The following is a 24598-nucleotide window of genomic DNA, read 5'->3' on the forward strand; positions in this document are numbered from 1 at the left end:
TAGGCCCTTCACCATCTTCGTCGCCCTCCTCTGGACACTCTCGAACAGTTTAATGTCCTTTTTGTACTGTGGTGCCCAGAACTGCACACAGTACTCGAGGTGAAGAGTACTATGGTTATATGGTACTATGGTACTATATGGTTAGAGCAAGCCTAAACAAAACTATCCAATCAGACTGGTAAATCCATATATTAATACAACATACTGAGATGACATAAGGTTCTAGCAAGATTAATATTACGGTTCTAATATGGGTTCTTTAGCACCCAATGGCTCTGTTAAGAAGTTCCTTATTTAATAATTAGCCTGCTATTTGTATTGTAGTCTAACCACCAGAGAGTCAAGACCACATACCTAAGCTACTGCATATTGAATATTGACTTAAATATTGATGTAGATGGGGGTTGATTTTTTTTTGTGTGTGTGTGTGTTTGTGTGTGGGGCTCTTTTGTATTTGTGTTTTAATTTAACAAATTTGGAAGAAAATAATGTTTTTCATCCTTTTAGGACTCTCTATCAACATGAAGCATGGAGTTGAATAGGAGCATTTAATAAAGTGACTTGTATGTGATGGACAACAGGATAAAGATCAGAGCAGAGGGGCAGGTACAATCCAATTTGGAAATGAAGTGGGCAGAAAAGAGGTAGTGAATTCTTATGGTAAAACTTTTTGAAGTTTTGAAACCACATTTAAAATCTGTCCTGCAAATATGCTCCTTCATCCCCTGGCTTGGGACTCCTTTGACTTGTGCCAGGCAAAAATCTGTTGTTTTCTGCTGATGTGAGGACGAGGAGCTCAGAAATTGGAGAGAGGCAGTTGTGGCTGGGCACCCACCCTGAGGGAGCAAGTAACAGACAGCAGGAAAGCTGAGATGTGCTGCACCAAGAGATGAAGTGCAAGGAAGAGTCACAGTCTTGCAGGTGTGTACAGCCTACACCTTGGGCATTGACTGTCAGACTTATGACAACATTGGGACTGGGTTCATTGGGGGGTTGAATTTGGAGCTCTTCATAAACATTTTAAAGAGAAATTGTTGAAAGTTTTGTGTAAAGCATGTGAAGCTGGCTTGCCTCATCTCCAGGTGATACAAAGATGAATTTTCCTACTACAGAATATCTAGCCCATGAACATCAAGGGCTACTTGTTTGGTTTCTGATTTTTAGTTCTGTCCACTTTTTTATTGCATTTTGTTTTTTCTTTTGTCTATTATCTGGACTGGTGAGGTTGGTAAGGAAAAGCAGTGCAGACAAAAAGTGAGGTTACTTTGGCATGTACAAAGTGACCTAGAGAGGAAAAACTTTGGAGGCACTGTGTGCTGCAAGCTCTGCTGCCACCAGAGCACAACTGCAGCTCAGGAGAGGTGGTTTCACTTGTTGATTTAAATGGTGCATTTATTTGAAATTTTGTACGGTACGCTGACTGTATTTGAAAATATCTTAGGGCTATACAGCCCCCAGCTATATTTTCCCTTACTGCAAGCATGCTTTGGAAAGTTAATAGAGAGGAAGTAAAGCAGCAGCTCCCACGCAAAGATTAGAAGAAACAAAAGGCATCGTTTAAAAGCAAAAAGTTAATGCTTGTGGTATTTGAAATATGCATTAGATGAATTTACATATTCACATAATGTGAAAATCACAAGTTTGTTTTTTTGAGATTTCTTCTTTGGGGTCTATGTTTTTGGTTTATTTTTCTTTCAGCTGTCAAAATAATAGGTACATCCTTTTCCAGTGGGAGCCTCTAGAGAGTGTTCGGATTGGGTGTGCCCAATTGACTTCAGGAGGTGAAACTTCTGTTTGCTTTTGTTGATTCAAATTTCTGAGTGGAGGATGCTTGGTCTTCTACTTTGAAATCTCTTCATAAAAATCAATCTCTGTGAAATAATTTTCCTTTAGCCACAGTATTTGTGCTTAAAAGCACATCACAACCTATCATGGGTATAGTTAATTAAAAGAATAATTTAAGCTTAATGAACCAGACTTTCTCCCCAAAGTGGAAGGATACTTCTAGTAGGTTTGTATTTGTGATGTGCACATGACCTGTTTTTACCTTGAAAGCGCCCACTTTCAAAAATCTTGCGTCTTGTTTACCAGTGATTTTGTTCCGCTGTGCAGTGTCATTTTTTCCTTTTCTTTCTTCCTTCTGGCCCCTTTTTCTCTTCCTCCTCTTCTATTTCTTTGTTCTACACTCTTTATATTTTGTATAGGTTTCCCTCCCCTCTGGCATTTTTACCATTTTAAAACATAAAATAGGGCCTCTCCTCTCATTCTGCAGCTGCGACACCATCCCCTGCTGCACCAAATTGACACTTCCGCGAGCAGCGGCTCCAGTCAGTCACTCAAAGGCTGCTACTTTCAGAAGTGTTGATTTAGTGCAGCAGGGGATGATGTGCCAGCTGTAAAACTCAGAGAAAAAAAATAATAATAAAACAACCCTATGAAAAGTCTTATAATAAGAGAGGAAAATAAAGTTTGGGGGGTTGGGAAGAAAAGATGTGAAGGGTGGGAAGGGGCATGGTGGGAAGTAGGGGAGCAGTGGTCACTAGGCAGTGGGGTGCATGGCTGCTGATGGGACAGCCAGGAGGGCAGCCCATGAGCAAATGCTTCTCCTCCTTCTGTTCTCGCTGCTTATAGGCGGTGCCTGAGGTTGACAGGGCTGAGCAGTGCCTCCTTGGTGCTCTGGGGTTTTGTATTTCTCCCAAACTGGAGAGTTATTCTGGGAAAAATTACTGGTGGCACAGGGTGGAGGATTCAAAGTTATGACTTATGACCGAGGGGTATCTGTGCTCTGGGGTCACTTAATCCTTGCAGATTCTTGGACAGTAAAATACGTGGTAATTTTATTCTTATGGTTATATGTTGTATGGTTCATGCATGTAAAGGATGTATTTCTTAAAAATATACAAATAGCACACTGATGTTTAAAGCGCACAAATGGAGAATTCCTTCCAAAACAGCCCTGATTTACCTTCAGTAATGCTCCTAGAAGATATAATTCACAACTTATTGATGTCAAAATATTTAATATGTTGTATCTCTCTCTGCTGTATAACTAAATCCTTAAAGGTCTGGATGGGCTAACATTTTCCGTTACAGTCTCCAGGTGCTCAAAGTTAAGTCTGTTCATTCTGATTGATTTATTCTTGCTAAGTTCCTCAGGTGTTTTAGTAAGAGAAGCACAACCCTGGCTTTCCATTCACTCCTGGTTTGCGTGGCAGCTGCTGGTAATGCCCACTCAGGGATCGTGTCCGTATGGGTACCAGCATGGTCTCAGTGATGCACTGATGCAGCACATCTGCAGGGCACAAAGTCCGTGCCCTCCACCAGCATCGCCTGGCCATGTTGGAGGGAACTTTGCTGTGGCATACGGGCTCGTCCAGCCCTCCTTGATGCCATGCTGCTACACAAAAGCAAACCCTACTGAGAGGCGCTTGCCATACCTTTTGTATCTATTGTCATATCTATTTATATCTATATCAAAGCATCCCTTTTTCAGAGGGGGAGAAATAGAAAAGAAATTCCTTTTTTTGTGATCCTAAATGTAATGGTCTGGAATTTTCATTTTGGCAAGAAATTTCATATAGGTTATATGTACTGATTTCTATTTTCATTCTCAGGCATTGAACCAGTAAATAAATTATTTCCATGGCCCTAATATTTAACTATCCATCACTGATCTGAGGCAGTGAATGAAATAGACTATCTGATAAATATTAATATTGGTAGTGACTTAATCATATGATAAGATAGGACAATTTCAAGATGGACATGCAGAACATAATTCACAGTACACTTCCCAAAGTATTTTCAGCATCTTTTTTTTTTTTTTTTTTGTGGTGTACAAGTCAGTATGACAGACTGTAATATTCATTAACGCTGTTCACAGTGTCATGTGGGTTAGATTAAATAGGAATTAGTGCAGGAAGATGTGTGGTTTCGACCAGTGATCAAAATAGTAGCTCTGAGCTAACTTAGGCTGTCCCTGTCAGTGGCAGGTTTGAAAGGTGCTAATAAATGTGTAATAAACATTATTTGTTTGCTTGATAGCGTACAACGCTTGGCAGGGTTATGTTGAGGATGGGGAATTTTACAAGGACTCTTGGAAAGCCCTTTTCTTACAAGTTTGCTTCATCTTGTAGGTTTGGGCTGTCTTTGAATTAATGGGATACTTAAAATTAAGCATGTACTTAAAAACTGGATTGAGGTCATATTTCACAAGTCTTGGGAAAAAATCCCGTTGTCTGAAAAGCATCTGCTTTTCCACATTTAAAGAAATTCTTTGTAACAGGCTTTCACAATGATGACCTTTGTAATCTTGTTATTCATCATATTAATTGAAGAAGCTCCTATCTGATAACCTTTTGCTGTTTACGATGTGTTACCAAATCATCAAAGGGTGAAGGAACTTTGAAAGAGAAAAGACAATAGATCATTCAGTCCATTTTTCTGCCAATGTAGGATTATTTCTTAGAGAACATTTTTTAGTGTTATGTCAACTTTAGTTTTCAAAATCCCAAGTGAAAGCTTCCATATCTCTCCTTGGGAGACTATTTCACAGGCTAATACATCTCGCTGTCAGGAAGATTTTCCCGATACTCTATTGAGCTTAAGCTTTTTCTTTCCATTATTTCTAGTTATATCCCTTTCCCTTGATGGCTTTACACACTTGAAATATTTATAGATTATTATACTTTTCCCGTAAGAAGTTGTTCTTGAAACTTTCCTCAGCTATCAATATGCTTTTGGTTTTGAAAAACCCACCTAAGACCTTCTAGGCTGAGAATGACATTTACTATCAAACCATACTGTAGAAAGATGCTCACCACAGCATTTTCTTCAGGTTCTTTTTCTCAGGGTCCAACATCCATATGAGATTCTAGCTAAGAGAAATCTGATAGAATGATTTTATCAGTGCTTTGAGAAAGGCTCCTTTGCTTTGCTTCTCGATGCACAGCTCTTCTGGCTGTGCTGAATGAGGACCCCCTACTGCTATTCAGTTCTTTATCTCCTACCTCAGTCTTCTACTCCACAGAAAACTTGCATCCCTATTAGTTTTTGTACTTTGGAGCTTGCATAAAATTTGCTTCATTCCTGCAAATGTAACTGTTGTGGTCAGTACACAGGATATTTCCAGGTAAAACAGAAGGCAGGAGGAGGAGGGTGATGCTGTGCTATAGTCTGAAGTCCAGTTTGGAAGCCCTCAGCTGTCTTTTAGCTCCTTATTTAGGAAACTAAACTAATGTATGTCCATGCAGGAAAATGCAGAGAGCTGTGACAAGTTCTCAGGTAGACTTGCTAGCCTGGGCTGGTCCCACCTTCTCACAGTTCACGGTGGCAGAAGGGGGGCTCCCCGTGCCAGCTGGGAGCGTGGGTGAGCTGGTGCACTACCCATGCTGACAGGCAGGCCCTTTGCTTCCCTGCAGCTTTCTGTGCTGTGCGAGGGGAGCTGAGAGTCTGCTGCTGGCTGCCAATGGATACTGGTGCTGCAAGGGCCTTCTACTGTCAGCAGCTGGAAAAATTTACTTTCTTTTTAGTGCAACTTAAGTTATTGTTATTAGCACTAAGCGTTAGTCCTGGCTTACAGAGAATGGAGGGTAAGTGAAATGGTTTACAAGCTATTCATGTTTGGAGGAGTAGCTGCTGTTGATGCTGTAATTTCTAGCTTGATTTTCTAAGGAAATGCTGCCTGTCTGTCAGCCTTCTCTAATTATTTTCAAACACACTGGGCATTTTCGCAGCTGAGTCTGGTGGTGGTAAAGGTCCCAAAGACGCCAGCATCCCACGGTGGTCCTGTGCCTTGGAAGCAGCTGGGGCACGTTTGGTGGCCTGGCTGGTAGCACAGCGGGTGCCTGAGGGCTTTGTGGCTGGGGACACTGGGCTGAGGATGGTTTTGGAGAAGCAGCGTGGGGAAGGAACGCACCGTAGGTCCCTCACTTGTGGGTGTGTCATAAGGCATGAGGTAGTGTTTTTCCTGCCCAAAGAACTTGAACCTTTCCCCAGGATTTTTCGGGCTGTTATACACCCAGCACTGGTCTAATCATTCGTTCCCTCAAATCAGTAGTTAAACTTGCAATGATTTCTGCTGATACCATATACTTAAAATTCCAGCTGTGTTTCTGAACTTGAGATCTTCCTCCACATCTTGTAGAGGACTACCTGCAGCAGTGGTCTGCCGTCTTATGTAGTCCTGAGCACGGTGTTTCGTCAAGGAGCGTGTGAGGTGGGAATGCCACCCCAGGTGCCACTGTTAGCCTTGGTGCTACTGTCCACCAGGCCACTCCTTTTCCATCCATGTCACAGTTAAAGTCTGTACCTGGTGTGCTTATCCCCAGGTCTGCATCTCTTGTTCAGAATGGCAGCTTTCTGCTTTCCTCTTCCATTTGACTATTCCAGGGCATTTTCCCTAGATGTTTTACCTGACATTTACCCAAGATAACTTTTATTCGTTTTTCTGTGCCTAATTTCTAGACTCTGCTGTGTACATTTCTGCTTTACTTATACTTGTAATATTTTCCAGATTTACATCTTCCACAGCTCTTGACAGTGAGATTTATTGCCTAATACAGATAATTCAGCGCCTTTATTTCTGTACTTAATTTTTAAGAGATTACTTTCAAGTGTATTTCTTAAACAGGTATAAAGAACAATGTTTACTAGCAAGTTTCCCTTAGCTTCTTTTCATTGAGAAATGAAATAAAAAGAGTAATGATATTGCACTTCTGCTGACTACTGTGCTTGACTGATTCACAGGGTATTAGCTCTTAACATGTTGTAAGAGTTTAAAAAAAAAAGTGTCAAACTTTTTTTTGGCACCCAGCTACAGTAGATGCTGTTAGAAGAAACATATGGCCTCACACTAACAGTGTTAAAGCACTGCTAAAGTATTGCATGCATGACATTGACAAATTTCCTCCAGGCTTTTTGTTTTCTGTGTTATTAAGCATTCAAAGTCCAGTATTTCATTACCACTGATGATACGGAGAACCTTATTGACATTCTATCCATCTGTTCATAACATACATTATTAAATGTGAAGCAACTAGTAGGTAGGAGTGCACTTGCCAGCTGTACAATGAATTCTCAGCAGTTTGATGCCCTCTATAAATTTTCTAGTATTCTGCTAGTTTCTCAACATAATTTACAATGGGGATTTTTTTTTATTGGTGTTGTGCATTGTACAGAGGAAAGTTGCTTCAAAAGAATTCTGTATTTCATAATCCTTAATGTGTAATCTTCAGTTATAGTTTTGAAAAGCCCGGGAGTATAATGTACAGGGACTGTGTCTGATATCAGATCTCAGTAACTACTATTTTTTTTTCCTCTAGGACCAAATATACCCCATTACCTATGAACAGGACAAGGGGGCCTCAATGAGTCACCCTATTCATGTATTTTTGGAACCCAGAGGAATTGGTTTGACTATTTACAGATTATAACAGTTGGTAGTTGAATGTTTTATTTTCATTCCCAGTTGGTACAATATGTTCACAGCTGATGCTAATGGCTTGCCCATTTGATATCACATATGGTCCACTATTTGGGCCTCCTGAAGCTTTCTTTTGTGGTCAGGCTGCTTTAAAACTATCATATATTTAGGTTTGTTCTGTCTGCTGAGAAAATGACCATGAAAGTCTGAAACTTGGCAACTGTAGAGAAAATCAGCAATTCTGTTGATAAAGGCTCGAAGAACTTCCATCCAAATATTCAACAAAGAATATTTTTATATAAAATTGAAGACAAACGTTTTACTAGATCACTTGAAATTTGAAATGTCCTCTTTGTTTTTTCCCTTATCTTTGAAGCTGTATTTGAATTTCCCTCGAGTGTTTCAACACTTGAGTGTCATCAAGACTACTTTCATTGTGTGTTCATTTGCATTGGAAAACCATTTGTGTTGAATTTGTGTTACTCAAATCATTATTTATATCTTTATTGGAATATTAGATTTCTGGTAATATTTTACAAAAGTAGAAAACTTGAAAAAGTAATCTAATTTTTCCTTTGGTTTCTAGAATAAGGAGAAATGAACTAAGAATTTGAGAACAAAAATTAAAATTACAAGTGTGTCTTTAGTTCTTATCCTATGATACACAAGTGTTTATATTGACTCTAAAATATAACTGATAAAGCCACAATCTCATGAAAAGATTATTTCAAAAACTATTGCATTTTCCTCTGAGAGTTAAAATTCTCATTTATTCATAGGAGTAGATCATAATAGCTCTAATTCCCTGAGAATTGGGCATTGTATGATAATTGAGCAGGCTAGAACGTTAATTGTCCTCCACTTCACCTCTAGATGTTTAACTCCTTTTCTAGTCAACCAGCAAGCAATAATGCTCCCTTATTTGTGCCTTCCTGTTCAAATAATTTTTTAACTGGGTAATTTATGTGAAATAAAGCAGAATAAGCGTATTCATGTGGAAGGGACATTGAAATTGCGTTAGATTTAACATATTAAATGCCATTTGTTGGTAAGATAGGGTTTTTATGGTTGTAGTTTTCAATCATAGATTTTCAGAATAACAACAAAGTGACCTCATGTGCAGGAGTACTTCTCTAACAGACAGATTTAGCAGTTTGCACTGTATGGCTACTGCTTTCTTATGGCCTCTGCTGTCCCTTGCCAGTGCTAGTTAGGACAGCACCTGTGTGAAAGTTGGATACCTTCAATGGTCTGGTTGGATTTGCTGGACCGAGAGAGGCAACTTTCAGGGGCAAGGTGCCGGCTTGTTTAGTTTAAGATGGTAAGGTGCACTGCACTTGGCTAGTTTGTAGTCTGTTCCTGGAAGCAGGTGGAAATGGAGCTCGAGTAGGAGTCTTTTTCAAGTGAATAAAGTCAGTACTCATCCTGGGGCACTACAGAGAAAACTAACATTTTCTGTACAGGAAAAAAGAAAAACAACAATGTTTTTGCAAGTAAAGCTAGTAGATAAGAAGAAAAATTCTGTCCTCTATTATAAGCAATCTCAGGGATTCAGAAAATGACAGTAACACTTTAACATGCTAACAGTTTCACCTACCTTGAAATGTCTTAAGAAAAGACTGAGGGGATCAAATTATTCAAATAATCACAGCCAAAGACTGGTGCCTGTTGTGGTACAAAGCATTTCTTAGGGAAATCTTGGTCCAGAGAGAACCTAGAGAGGCTAGCAACATGTTGTCTTTTGCAATTTATTAGATAACAAAGTAAGATTATGCAGGAAGAATTTGGACCTACTGGACACAAACTAAATGGTGTTCAGAAAAGGCAGTGTTTCTCATAAATAATTGAAGTAAGTTTTAAGACCTTGAAACAATACTGTTGCACTGTTATTTTCTTGGTCTTATTTATAAAAGTCATAAGCCCACAAGACTCTAGGAACGATCACTTTTGTATTGGCTTGTGGGTGTCTAGCAAAACCTGGGTATTGCAATGCAGAAGTGGTTGTAACCTGGACATTTTATGTACATGAGCATGTCCCCAGGGGTCCATGCAAAATTATATTTAGGGTTGGTAAGCCTATTTTGAGGACGCTGCAGTAGTGCCTGCAGACTCTCTCCAGAGCTAGCTACAGAGAAGCAGCAGGGTGACATGGTGTCAGCTGTGCTGCGTGTCATGGAGCTTGTGCCCACTCTGCCACCACACCACCATCTCTGAGGCAACTGTATTATGTCCCCTGCGTGCTGAACAGCGTCCCCATTCCTCTGCTGTGTTGGCTCCTGCCTCGCTGTGGCCACAGGGCAATTGCTGCAAAGTACAGGATGCTCATGTGAAGGTGGGTTTCAGCTCGTTCTGTGTGCGCCAAGTAATCCTGTTAGAAAGAGGAGTTAAGCTGAGCATGGTCTGTGACTAAGGAGACACAAACCCAGCGGTCAGTGCTTAATAACGTTCACCCGTGAAGTTTTCAAAGCAGCTGCAGACCTGTGATTTTAAAGTTGCCTCCAAATCCACTTGCTTTGCCAGACCTGTTGTGGAAGAGCATGGCTGAGAAGAAACCTGTTGCCTGTGTATGTTAGAGCTGTAGGCCTGGTTTATAAACCTGAACTTGTATTTAGTGAGATAGAAAACAGGGAGATGAATTGGGTACTGTCTTAGGGTATGTTTATAAATGATGCTTTCTGCTTCCATGCAAGTTTGTTTTACCCAATTAAAAATGAAGTTGCGTTGTTCCAGACAAGCTCCTCTGTACAATAAGTCAGAGTTATCCTCATCATTAAACCACTGGTATTTTGGATTACTCCTTAAACATTATATATCATGTTAAAATCCACACATTTAATCTCACTTTTCTTTCCAGTAAAGTTTGGCTGTTATAATTTTATTTATGGTTGCCTAAAACAGGCTTTGCAATACCATCCAACCTACTTTAGGAACATACGCAAGAACAGGATCTTTTCTGATGAGCACTAGGAGAATAATATATATCCTGGGGGATTTTCCCCTCTGTTTTTTTAATATATATATATATTAATTGTTTTAGTCACCCATGTCAGTACAGCAGCAGGAACTTCTTCCTGTGATGTTCCTGCTTCTTCCTGATGTTCCTGATGTTTCCTCTGGAAACCTGCAGCAGGTGTGAGTGGCAGCATCAAATCATTGCAGCTCTAAATATACTTTCTTCTCCTTTTTCTTCTTCCAGCAGAGGAAGGACCTGAAGTTGGGGCTGGCTGAGGTGAAGGGCACATGGAAGTGGCTCATTCAGCTGCAATCTGTACGCTGTGCACAGTGAGGGGTGGGATGGACTTGAGGGAGGCAGCCCCATCTTGGGAAGAGGTTGATTAGAAAAATGGCATGAAGTTGTAATTTATCATCAGCTCTGGATATATTCTGGGGAGTCCCCTCTCGTGATTGGGATTAAATTATGTGTGGTGTTAATGCAGAGTCTTCTGCAACAATGTAAATGAGTTGTTAACATGGCACTTCACAGCCATAATAATTCAAAGCTGGTAGCAGGCTTGATGGGTCTGCAATAAATGTTTTATTATTTAGGAAAAATATACTATACAAGTTGCAATGTGCCATGCTCATTCATGCTGTAAATCAACAAAGATCAGCAGACTGAATAGAAAAATGAAAAGCTTATTTAGGAACTGACACAAGCTTTCAGATGAGCAGGGATGGCTGAAGTTAACTGCATTCATTTTTCTTTGCTTGTCACAGTTGCCACTTGAATTTCACTGCTAAAGATTGTGGATAGTTTTGCTTTATGAAATTATATCTACAGAAACAGTATTTGCATTTATATAGGCTTAGTTATAATAAAGTTTAAGCTTAACACACCCCCTTGCCTTTGCAAACAAACAAACCGATCAGCCAACCAGAAACCCCTGTTAAAATAATATTTATCCCTTGGTTTTTGTAGATCTGAATAGGATTCTGCTAAATGGGTCCCACTGACTGCTGTAAAGACCTAAAACTGGTGAGCATGTGAAGCGCAGGAATGCGAAGCTATGGCCTACCCTCCAGCTTCAGCTTTGCTTTAAGGCTACCTTTGTCCTCACATGAATTAAAAACAAAGCTCTCTTAAAAATGTGGTGAGTGAAAGCACAGATTGGGTGGAAGGGTTGGGAGACTGGGAATTAACATGGTTCTCATGGTGTGGTGATGGAATTCCTGAAACGTGTGCAGCTGCCATCCTCTCTTCTCTAAAACAGTCATAGAGAGCTCATAGTGAGTTTGCTTCACAGAGGAAAAGTTTGTGCTTCTGAGCCAGGCATTTGTATACCAAGGAAAGTCCAATTAAGATGACTGAATTGTAAGTGTCATAAAATAGAGAAGGCAAACAACATTTAATTATAGCTGTGGTGCCAGGGAGTGGTATAACAAAAGAAAAAATGTTCACCTACAACAGAGTGCTGCCTAGCGTATTTGGTATAATAGAGAGACAATATATGGTCTAAACATGCACTTTGAAATAGTTCAGAAATCCGTATCTTCTGATTTTTCATGTAGATGTTTTCCAATTATCAACACAGTTTAAGAAAAAGTAATATATTTTTTTAAGTATCGAGACCTTCAACTTTGTTCACAGGTTGAAGAAAAAGCATTATGCATTAAGACAAAAAGGTTGCCTAAGAAAATGTATTCGTGACCCAGAAGAATGTATAATTGATGTGTGTGGTTGTCTGGATGGAGGAATAACAATAGCAACCATTAGTGATGAGAGCTGGAACAAGTCAGGCAGTGAGGCAGGATGTGTTTTATAGGTCATCTGGGCTCCATTCAGATCTACAGGTTGCTATTCCTTCTCTATACTTGAAAGCATTTAATGGATTATTATAAAAGGAAAAGGATGGTATGCAATAATGGTTTAAATTGAAGCTGTGTGTATATATCACCACTGCGTGACTTCTAAATGAATGCTTCATTTTCAAAATTCTCCTATGGCATACTTGAAAGTTTGCCAGAGCATCAAGGAATTAAAACAATGAATTCAGCAGCAGCAACAGTAAAGGACACTGAACACTACTGTATAGGAAACAGTTTTTCTATTTTGTGACATAGACTGCTATAAATAAGGAAAGCTCACCAAGAAAGATTTTTCCAAACCTGCTGTCTATTCTCTTCAAGGCACAGGAACTGTTTTTGATCTGTTTTTTTTTTTTTTTTTTTTTTTTTTTTTTTTTTTTTTTTATGTATTATTAAGAAAAAAGAATTTTGGGAAGAGGCTTAACAGTCAAGCTATCAAAGCTGAAAGTGCGTGTTACGGAACTCAAATTCGAAATCCCTGCTTGCCTGGAAAATGGTTCTTTCATATCAAAATTGATATAAGTTACAGGGTGGAGAATCTTTTCTGCTTTGTTTCACATGAACATAAAAGTTTTATTCCTGCTTTTAATGGGTAGTATTTTACAAATGTAATGGAACATAATTTTACCAGGTTTCCCTGAGGGAAAGTCATGGCATGATTACACAGGCAGTCCCATCTCATTTAGTATAATGCTTACAATATACATGCAAATATACGTAGGCTACTCAAGTTAGAGGTAGATTGAATGGCATTCAGATAATCATAGAGTGGTGTAGATCCTGAAGATAGTTTTGCAAGAGGAATATGGAATGTATGTCTGCAGGCACACATACCCCCAAGTAATGTTTCCCTGCGATACAGAAGCTTCCAGCTGTGCCAGACGGAAGAACCTGGCATGTGTACATTGGGTGGTTCAGGCCAAACATCTTAGCTCGGTCCCATTTCAAATCCCATCGCTAGCATAGCCCAGCAAGTGAGAAGGAAGATAGATCGAGGAGACACAAACCCTTGTGGCTTGCAGTGTGCCCGGCAGTCAGGACAGCCTGGGAGAAGGAGCAGTCCCCTTCCAGGCAGAGCTCTCGTATCATCCCTTGGGATGTGGGGTTGCAGGGTGGCGGGAGGGACGCTGAGGGGCTCTGCAGGCATGTAAGAAGATTCAGGCCAGGTCAGATAGAGGTACAGGGTGACATAGTTGTGAATTTCACACCAGTGGATTCTGCTCTCCAGAGTCATTGCATGGGGAAACGTCCAACTATACGGATCAAATACATCTTTATCATAATAATAACAAAATGATTTAGTACAGTGCAGTGCAAACTGCAATCCCAGCATGCTGGGTGGATATGTCAGGAAAGTAACTTGCAAGCAGAAATCTGTGCTATAAGCTAGTATGAAAGGTCTTACATTTGTGGACTTGCAGGGGTGTTCTTTCTGGCTTGGCTTGTGCAATTGCGAAGGAGAGACCTGTAGAAAAATGATCTGAATGGCCTGTTTTCTTGCAGGAAATGATTGAGCCATTTTAAAACATTCTACCAGCACATGTGAATGTAGCATATTCCCTAGTTCATGAGCAATATACAGTCTTTTCCTTGCAGCTTTATTACTTCTGCTGAAATCGTGACAGATTCTCATATCAGACCTGTCTGTCACTTAGCCTGATGTAGATCAGAGTACCCTCACAAGATCAGAGAAACTACCCAGATTTTCACTGGTGAAGTGTTGTAAGTCTATAGTGTGCAGAAACCTGGACTTATTACTACTTCTTTGGAGATGCATGGAGGAGATGATCGTAACCAGCCTGGAGTCGAAGCAACAGCAGTTCCTAGTGCTCTCCTGCGGGACTGCTGGCAGCAGAGCTGCCTCCTTCTCCAGGAGCTTGGGGCTGCTGCTTTAGCTGACATCTGGATTGCAGGTGTGAGGACAGCAGTGGGGCTGGCAGCTGCAGTCATCTTTGAGTAGGCAGATCCTTTCTCTTTGGGTTTGAGAAGGTCAAGGTATAATAAGGACAAACAGTGGAAATGATAAAAAATGAAGTACGGAAGCTCAACACCTCTGTCTATGTTAGATTTTTCTTAAACTTTCCCGCTATTGCTGTTAGTAGCTCATATCTGTAGGGAATAGTAATGGATATGTTAGTGCAAAATATGTATTACAGATATGTGCCTATATCTGCTGTGGAGAAAACTAAAGACAGCATTTACAACAAAAATAACTTTTTGTATCATAGTTAGTGCTGTCTGTTCCCTGACCCATTTGAAGCCAACCTGCTATTTAGCGTTCAAGGGGAATATTTGTTTAATATATATATATATTTTTTACTTTATTTTCTTTGTGTTTGTTTGCCACATCTCAATTACTTATCAGTACTTGGGAACATGAATTGTATCAATTTCCTTTTAGTCATGTAAAATTTATCATTCAGATAAACTAACACCTGAGTTGGTTTCAGGCTGCAAGTGTTTACTCTTCCTTGTTCATTAGTTAACATTTCATCTGTTAGCCTGGGATGCGTAAATTTCAGAATGCACCTTATTTAACCTCTAAAAATGTTCAGTGACAGGGCACCCCAGATCCATGCCTGCTCCGCTCATCCTTTTAGAGGACAAAGTTGCCAGATGCTTTCCATCACAACCTTGTCTCATGAGACTACCTTGTTTGTCTGTCTTTTTTATCTAAAGAGATGTTTTCAGATGGGATATAAGACTGATATAAAGTTGTGTTTCTTTGTTGTTTGCTTTTCAAGATTTGCAACAGCTAAGGTGAGCACTGAAGTTGGTGATCTGTTGGGTGTCCCAGGCTCTGGGCATGCTGTTGTCATTTTCCTCTACAAAAGGATGTCCGTTTCTGCTACTTGCGAAATAGCTTTAGATTTTTTTTTTTTTTTTTTTTTTACAATACATTTGTGAACCAGGTAAGCAGGCAATGTAGTTTAATATCAACCAGAAATACATAGTAGGGGAGATTTTTGTTTAAACAAGGATTGTTCCAATTGTAGGAAAATTCAGAAGAATGAAAAGTGTGAAGTAAGCGCATCAAAGCTAGAGGGGTTTAAGCTCCTCTGTGGATGATCTAATTCAGAAGGAAAATGGCCTTAGTTCATGGTAGCTTAATCCTCTTTTACACTAAAGTCAGACCACTTCTCAGTGAGAATATCCACACAGGAATTTAATGTATTTTAACTTACATGCATTATTATCATGGGTTTAGTTGACTCATCTTAACTTGCCTGAATGACCTCTTGCAGGGAAAAAAAAAGACCCCCCCCCCCCCCCAAACCAACCAAACAAAAAAACAAGCAGCAAACAAACAAAAACCTATACACAGATGTATGGTACAAGCTTTATTTAAAATGTAGTCATGCCCATAACTTGCTGTGGGTTTTTGTGTAACAATGTAAAGTGATAGGTGAGAACTCTTTCATAAAGTGCACTTACATACCCTGATCCCACAGCGTAACACAGTTAATTTCTTATGTGCAACTGCACTGCCCAGAAATATTTGGAAAGCCTCAGAATAAGTGCTTGATATCTGCTCACGTGTTGGAAACTACAACACCGGTGACTCTTCTTCATTCAGAATTCCAAACTCTGAAATTTTGGGGCTTGAATGTCAGCAAAAATAATCTCTGTGATTAGTCTTTGTGTAATCATCATCTGTGCTTTTTTTCAGTCCAAAGATATAAAATGATACCAGTCACTTTGGAGAAATTTGTCTAACACGATGTCTATATCAGCAGAATCCCAGAAGCATCTCTGAACTTGCAGTTGATACCTGATGGGAAGAAAGGGAGGAGAAACACTGACCAGCCAGTTTTTCAGCATGTCTTTGGAACAGTTTCCTTTGAGGAGTGTTTTTAATGTCAGACAAATGGCAATGACAGGACAAGATAGTGCTGGAGCCATTCAATGGTGCAAAATGTTGGCAGAAACCAGGATTATGGAAGTCCACTTTTGAACAGCTTAGAGCACCACTGGCACACAGGGGCATCCCAGTTTTTGCTGCTGCTCGTCTGATTCACCTGGCTAGCAAGGCAAATGTAACGGAAGATTTCTTCAGAATGATGCTTGCCTCCTGAATGGTAAGTACCAGCTGTTTTGGGACACTGTTGACAACTTTGTGAAGCTACTGTGAACAGGAAGTGCCACACAAACTTCTTGGTCTTCCATACCAGGCCTTGGTGTTCAGCAAAATCACGTTATGCTTAGATGATATTAGGCTGGTGAGTTGCCGTGGGTTGTTAACGTAAGATGATCTAGCAAGGCTGAACACAGTGGGCTGTTCCTTTCTGTGGCTGAAGAAATCTCTTCGTGAGAAGGAAAATACATTCAGAAATGTGGTGGGTGCACCAGAAATGCTGAAGGGCTGCTGTTTTGTAGGTTGCCGTTCCTAGAGGAGGGGAAGCACAGGCTGTATACGTTACATTGAAAGGTCTGTGCTGCCACATAACCACTACTGCTGCGGTGGATTGCCTTTTTTCGAAGTTCCTTTTGTCACCATTTGAGGTTATGGAAGGTGGAGCAAGCAGTAGAAGCAGAGCTCCGTGCTAAAACAAGAGGTACAAGGGGTTCTTTGCAGATTGTTTAAATCTTTCTTCCTTGTTTCTGCAGCCTCGTTTGAGCAGTTTACTTCACAGTGAGTTTGGCCTGAAGCTTAGAACACTAATAAAGCTGTCATATAAAAAGCATTACTGGTATTTGAGGAATTAAGCCTGTATTTGAGAAGTTAAAGTTTGCCCTGCCTTTTTTTTTTTTTTTTAGCAGTGTTTGTGTACCATGCCTTTTTGAGTTAATGCATAACAACTTGAGTCGGCTAAAAGTGTATGGCAATGAAACTGTGAGCTACATAAAAGACTAAATTGCTTTTTCTTTTTCTGTAATTGCCACTACAATAAAAGCTGCCTTTACTGTAAAATTTTTCAGGGTTAACCCCTGCAGAGCTCTCAGCTTGATGAGGGAGAAGTGTGATTAGAGGTGCGTATGGGAGGAAGAAGGGGGAGAACAGCTGACTACTGGTAATTAGGGATGTTCAAAGACTTTAGGCAGCAGAGGCCAAAAGTTGCAGCCGTGCTGTCCAGTGCCCAGGACGAATTGCAGTGTACTGAGTGAGGGTCAGCTGTGGTCCCTCAGCCCAGTAACTTTGGCAACTCTGTCCTGCTTTGTACCCTTTTCAGAACCCAGCTGAATGCTGCAGAGAGTGACTGGAAGGGGATGAGGGGACAGCTCTGGTTGTAATTCAGGAGAAAAAGGTGAAGGAAGTTTTTGTTGTTCTCTGCTATGACTACTGTTTTGACCAATAGCCATAGATATTCTAGAGCGAGAAGGCAAATGTGGCAGTTCCTTTATGCAAGACCTGGAACCAAACCTCCTGGTTTACAACTTCTTTTACCTTAAAAAAAATGCATGATTTCATCTCCTGAACTGTCAGTAGAGATGCATAGGTTTAAATGGACATACATGGGCAGAGGTCTCAGCCAGCAGAGTAAGAGATGGTTTTGATGGATACACAGTATATTTAAGGGATAGGCATGCAACCATCCCAGTAATTATGCCATCTCTATATTAACCCTAAATATAAGCAAGTCCGCTTCTACAGAAACATCAGCAACATGTGTTGTGTTAGAGCATTCACCACATACCAGATTTTGGTAATGTAATACATTCTGAAAGTCAGAAGAGTCTCTGTCAAGGATATAGGCATCGAGCCTGTATATCTACTGTTAAAATCTACTTTTGTTTTTAAAGTGTAATAAAAATGCCATGTCATTATGATGAGAGACTGTCTTAGGTGGAGAGATTGAACATAGTATTTTTGGTATTCCTGTGGTCAAGTGATGCAAAATGCTAAGAAACACTGCTGATAAACGCTTCCCCTGCTTTCAGTACCCTATGTCATCTGTTCTGTGTGCTTTTCTCCTTTTCTTACTGTTAGAACAGAAAATACTTTTAAAAGCATGGAAAGTAGTAGACTTTTTAAATGTCTGAAATACCATTTCATCTGGAAAAAGGTTTAGAATAAGTAACCTGACGTGTTAGAAAAGGTTGCTAATTATCTGAATTTCACTGTGGTTTAATTAGTGGCATCTACAGTAGAGGATGGAGGTGGTGCTTGTCACCTGCCAGGGAAAATGTTGTCTTTCAGAAGAGGGTAAATGATGTCAGCCAAAATACAGCTTGATTTTAGATGTACAAAAACATTCCCTTTAAGGACTTTTGACGGGCTTAGTTGAGTGGGCCTTATCAGTGGAGTGGGGAACTAAGGTACTAATGCCCTGATGATCTCTGGCCCCATCCTGGGCAGGTCTGAGAGCCACCAGCATCCTCGGTGCTTGCTGTGAAAGGAGACAGCTCTCACTGGAAAAGGCTCTTGGGGTGCTGCTGGATGGGCACACTGCACTCAGTGGCTCCTTACAATTAGAGGAGAAATGAAAACAAGTGGAAGTGTCAGTTCATGGGTATCAGACTAATAATGCACTATCTGTGAGCCAGGTGCATGCTAGCAGAAGCAAAATATTTCTGGTTAAGTGTGCTTCGTCTTGATGTTATGCTTTCTTTGTTGTCCTTGTTAGCTGTTTTAATAAATGCAGTCTGTAATTCCCTTTCAATATATTTTATAGTTAAGGGAATTGGGTATAGATAGTGGTCATTTGTTATGGACAGCTTTGTCCATAGCAGCTGTATGCTTGGAAACACTGGAATCATCTTAATGAGGTGGTGGGTCTGAGCTGGAAGTTGTTGGGGTCAGTGGAAAGGTGGCATTTGATGTCTCTTGGATCCAACAAAACAAGGTTGAATCCCTGTCTAAGATGAGAATTGGTAATGTTTCTGTAATCCAAGATGTTATTTTCTTGCCTGCTCTGTGCTTCTAAGCTTATCCTTTTTCCAGAGTAAGGATTCAACAGGTTGGTAGGCAGGGTAGGTACAGTTGAATTATGTAGTAGTTAGTATTTCAGTAATCATTTCATGTTCACAAAGATGTTCTGAACTCTTTGCTTAGAAATGAAACTATTCTTATGGCAAGCAGTATATATAATGTATTTCTGCTTTGTAATGGAGGAGAGCAAAAGGGGACGTTCATTTCTATAACCGGTATTTTTAAATTTTTATGAAATTTTAGTTCTTAATTATTACAGAAGAAATTGTTTCAAAAATACATTTTTTCTATAGACAGGATTACATAGTAAAAAGTGTTTTGGACTGGCCTTTATGACAGCGTCCATAACGATTTTGAATGTATTAGGCAAAGCAGAAAAGAAACAGCTAATCTGCTGCTCGTAGGTAAATTATTTTTCAGTAATTCAATGAATAAAGTCAAAGCCATGAAAAAAAAGGGGGGGGGGGTACTGATTAAGTGTATGTGTTTATCACAAAAATATCAAAACAATTAAGAGACCATGTGGCACTACTGTGTAGTCTTTTTGTAGTCAGGATATTTTTCCACAGCGTGTGCATCCTGCACATAGGTACCAGTACTGTAATAGGCTTTACCCACTGCACCAGGTGGGGCTGTGGAAATGATGTGAGTGGAAACTTGATGAGCCCTACACACCAAAATTATTTCCTTCAGGCAATCAAGGGGTACAGAAACACCATTATCACAGGATGAACATTTTTCAGAAAATAATCTGGCCATTCTGGCATTCTGGTTTTCAAAGCAGATTTACAAAACAAACCAAAGAAAGAACCTGCAAATGAAGATGCTGAGTAGCAGGGACCCAACAGAGAGGTTGGTTTATGACATGATAATTTTCATTCCTTTCCTGCTAACTTTTCAATTGTATCCGACTATCTTGTTTTTCTGTTTCACTCATTTCCCTGTCCCACAGGAGCGAGTGACCTCAACATGGCTCCTTGTGCAGGAGCTGCTTGCTGCTCCACAGGTGCTAGTTGTCCTTTCCTCTCATATCACTTAATTGATAATATAATAACTTCATCCCAGAGCATGTCCTCCCAACATGCTTTTACTGCAGTTTGCAACCTCTGTTTCAGATCTAAAGAAGGGCTTATTTGCGTGTCTATTTTTCCCCCAACTCTAATAGCTGGTCTCATAAAAGATATTGCCTCCTCCCGTAAACCTTGGCTCTCTAGCCTATGTACATGTTCCTTGGGGGAAGCGAGCAAGAAAACAATCTCCTCAAACCTGGAATTTCCTTGTGAGAGTGAACTGTAGCCATTGAATTACAGCATTTTTTTATAGCAATTTATAACAATTTTACCAATCCCTACTCATCTGATTTGAATATATGAATATGGACTTGAGAAGGGAAATTGAAATATCTCCAGGGCTGTCCAGTTTGTGCCCAGCTTGAAAGATGCTGCTCCGCCTGCACACCCACACGGCCCAGCAGATGAGGACTCACAAGCTTTGGCCAGAGTTGAATGAGAGGCTATGAGGGGTGTGTGAGTCCCCATTTGTGTCACATCATAACGTCATACCCAGCAAGTGATGCCACATTCCTGGTATGAGGGCTTCCTGTGAACAGAGGAGCCACAAGGCTTCAGACAGCCCCTTCCTGAGGGGAAGGCTGGAGGCACGAGGACGGGGGCACTGCTAGGCCTTGCCGCAGAGCTCTGGGCGTGAGTAGCTTTTGGGAAGCTGGCTGTGGCATCACTCGCACAGCTCTCAGCCTTAGGTCAAAACCCTCCTGGGGTTTTCCCCCTTGAAAAATCACCAACCTGTTTCTGAAATCAGGCAATAAAATATGGTGCGGCAAACCAAAGCAGTGGATCTGGCCCCATGCTGGGGCACCCTTGGGGTCATTCAGTGCAATCACACCTGATCGTACTGAAGAAGCGATTTGGAAAGTGCTTAATCTGTATTTTTTGGAAGTGGCTTCATCAACTGATTGCCTTTAATTTCTGATACAAAATACTAATGTAAGAAATCGTGAAGTTTAACTCACAGAGACGCTTCTCTCACTCATAAGTAAGTCTGCGTTCAGCTGAGAAAGCAACGGACATGTACAAAGTAGTAAGGAAAGCAGATTGATTAACCTGACCATCCTTGTTAACTACTTCTGGTAATATAAAAACTAGAAGCCTTGCATGAGACTGAGGTGATGACATAAAAGGATATAATGTGTTATTATCTCTCATTGCCCCCATGTGTTGTTATGGGACAGTCTAGGCTCTACTTAATTCAAAACATAATGAGACATTTATATAAATGTGTCCATTATCTTAAGTAACATTAAAACAGGGTCATAAACACTCTTCTTCAAGTCAGCAGCCAGTTGTACAATGTAGTTCGGTCTGTAGCTCTTATGTGGACAGTTTTCTTCGCAGTGTTTTTAGCAATATCTTTGGGGTATGTGGCATTGCCCACTGTGAGGGGGCAAACAGAGCACCCTGGTGCAGCCAACGTGTCCCTGTGAAGGGGTGCTCTTGACATGTAGCTCCACTGTTGCTGTGTAGTCTTCTGTATTTGTCTTTTACGGAGAATTCATGGATATATTCCTAATTCCCTAGATCTGCCAATTCTGTGTTTCTCACAGAAATGCCTCCTCTCAGAAGTCTGTCAGAAAAGCTGGTCTTGGGCACTGGGTGATGCTGTGCTCACTCCCGGGGGCAGCCAGGAGGGACCTGTCTTCAGCTGGAGCCATGCCCCTGCTGGGGTGAAACGCAAGTGTGGAGGGGCTGAATTTAATGTGTATTGATCACAGGGAAGGAGAAAGATTGTAAAGGAGGATGTCACTGGTACAAGGTGAGCTCAGAGCTGGGTTGTTTTGCTTACTTTACCCCATGCTATGTGGACCTGTGCTATTTTCTGTATGTGGAATGCTCTTGGGCTACCAGTCCCGTGTGTGCCAGTATTGCAACTTGTCACTTTTCAGCCTTCCTCTGTTGGGGTTTGTCACAGCAGCTCCTTGCCTGTCTTTCATTGCCTCTGGGGATGTTCAGTGCTGGGTCCAGCCCAGCTGGTGGGGACCAGGTCCTTGTGTCACATTGATGCTAATTGTGCTGGGCTGTAGAAGCTTCATGTTCTACTCATTTTTGGATGAAAAAACTCCACAAGAACAACCTCGCTGGGCAAGTGGGCAGGGGCGAGGTCGCGGGGTGAGCAGGGGGAGCCCAGTCATGAGCAGGGCCCACAGCCAACACGCACGGCCCCGCGGCTCAGCCAGCACTGCCAGCTAAGGCACACCAATATTTAAGCCACGATGGGCAAACGGCAGGACTGAGACAAAGGGAGTAGCAGAAAAGCTGGTGAGCGGGAGACAGCAGAGAGCAGCATGGAGCCACGTTGGCGGCCGCCCACGCCACAGGGCCAGGCCTGTGAGGAGATGCGTGCTAAGGCTGATAGCACAAGCACTTCTGGTGCGGAGCCCTGCTCTGTGTGAGGGCACATTGCCTCACTTGGCAGCCAGAGCGCTAGCGAGGGTGCTGGGTTTGACTTGGAGAGCACAGGTTGGCGGATGGGTTCTGGGAAGTGCACGTTAATCGCTGCTTTGCAAACTGTTCCTGTTCCACAATCAAGCCCGTAGGCAGCGCGTGTGCTGCGGGGTTGTGGGAGCTGCCTGGCGCCACTGCGCTGCCTGCCTGCATCTGCGCACATCGTGCTGCCGAAGTACGTTGCTGGTTTTTAACCCGACGGCAGGGAAGCCTCCAAGCACAGCTTAAAAAGAATAAAATTGCGGTTGTACTTTAGGGAGCAAAAATGATCTCCTTTGGCATTGTGCTGTTATAACAAATGCGTGTATGTGATTTATCCTAATTAAAAAAATGACAGACATAAGCCAGAGAAACGTCTGTAAATGACAGAGTCTGGTCCTGTCTTTGTTTATCACCATCATAATGCATTGCTGGCCTCCTAAAATCATTAGCCTTTGTTACTTGGTATCAGCCACAGGCTTTGAATTGAGGAATTAAAAGTGTGCAATAGTGAAACAACGTGAGCATTTAGAAGTGGGATCAGCGATTCAGTTATGCTCGATCCTTCTTTATTGCTGTTTTGATTTTATTTTGTCTGTTTGTTTAGCAGGCAGGAGACAGTTTTTCTAGCCTGCAGTTGAAAAACAGAAACCTGGAGTGGTGATAAGAATTTTCCCTTTCTTAGAGTGAATTAAAGGGTTATCCACTGTATAAGGCCACCTCTATGGAATTAACACTGGCCGTTTCCCCATGTGTCGAGTAAATTTTCAGATTAAAACAGACCTCTGAAGGGATATACACGGGTACATTAAAGAAAGATGCTGCGATATTCTGTATCAAAAAGGTTAAACTCATCGGATTCTATGTAAACACTCATTTTACCCTAGCTAACCTGTAAAGATTTCATTTTGCTTCATTTATCTTCTCCCTTACCCTATGCTAAACCATCCCTAGCTTTGATGAAAGAATCATGTCTCCATTCATTTCCTATCTTGCTGAATTGCCTTCGCATTTCCTATCATCTGCACATAATCCTATTCTCTCCATTATTGTCTTAATACCAAGTACAGCACAAGATAATGGATAGGCACTGTAATAACAGTGTGGCCTGTAGGAGCCCCTCGAGGGAAATATCTTTGACGCTGGTAGAATATTAATGCATCCCAGGTTCCTGATCTTCCTCTTTCACTTCATCTCCTGTTTTCTAAACTACATAATGACTTTCATATACATGACAAAAGCATTAGAACAGAAAAAGACTCATTGATGAGCAGCAGGGCTGTGTGATATTAAGAAGCACTGTTCTCAGTTCTTTGTACATTTTTTGACCACCATCAGAGACGGTGTATGCAGGTAATTTCTGATTTGAATAGATACAGGCATAAAGAAGCATTATCATACTCTGTTAATCCAAATGCCCATCACAGGCACTGCATGAAAATAAATTAAAATGTAATTCCTCAATAATGCATCTGTCTACAGGATGATTTTCAGCAGATTAAAAACAAACAACTTGATATCACTTAGAAAGGCTAGTGGATTGTTTTTGAGATGCTTAATCATCAGCAGATTATGAATGGAACAGTAAATCAAAGCAGGGTATGTTAAACAATGTAGACTGTGTTGTAGCGGCAATTTACTGTACATAATTTTTTAATAAAAGGGAAAAATTGATTTTTGAGTGTAAACATTGAATCCTGCGAGAATTTAGCTGCTATTATTGAAAAGGAGAATGTTAAAAATGTTATTCTTGTCATGTAGAAGTAATAACCTTTCATTTCTTTTACAAGAAACAGAAGTTTGCTCCCTTCAGGACTGCCTTTAGCATAACTCCTTTTCTCTCTCTTTTTTAGGACAAATTGTATCTCTTGCTATTGTATTTTGCTAATGTACTCCTGAATCATTCCCTCCCAAACCAGGGTGTATACCCTGGTGAGGAAGAGGAACCCCTCAAACTCCCCTTTCATGCCAGAAAGCAATCTCCAAACTTGCTTGTGCTGT

At 40.9% G+C, this 24598-nt stretch overlaps 1 long non-coding RNA gene across 1 annotated transcript in view; it reads left to right on the forward strand.

The window, feature by feature from the left end:
* Positions 1-512: 512 nt before the first annotated feature.
* LOC121074170 overlaps positions 513-24598 on the forward strand; it is an 86213-nt gene continuing 62127 nt past the window's right edge. The window contains exon 1 of the long non-coding RNA XR_005822180.1: positions 513-606. This is a non-coding gene — a long non-coding RNA (uncharacterized LOC121074170). The remainder of the gene's footprint in view (positions 607-24598) is intronic.

Source organism: Cygnus olor, chromosome 8 (assembly GCF_009769625.2).
Source record: "Cygnus olor isolate bCygOlo1 chromosome 8, bCygOlo1.pri.v2, whole genome shotgun sequence".
In the NCBI taxonomy this organism is placed as follows: domain Eukaryota; kingdom Metazoa; phylum Chordata; class Aves; order Anseriformes; family Anatidae; genus Cygnus; species Cygnus olor.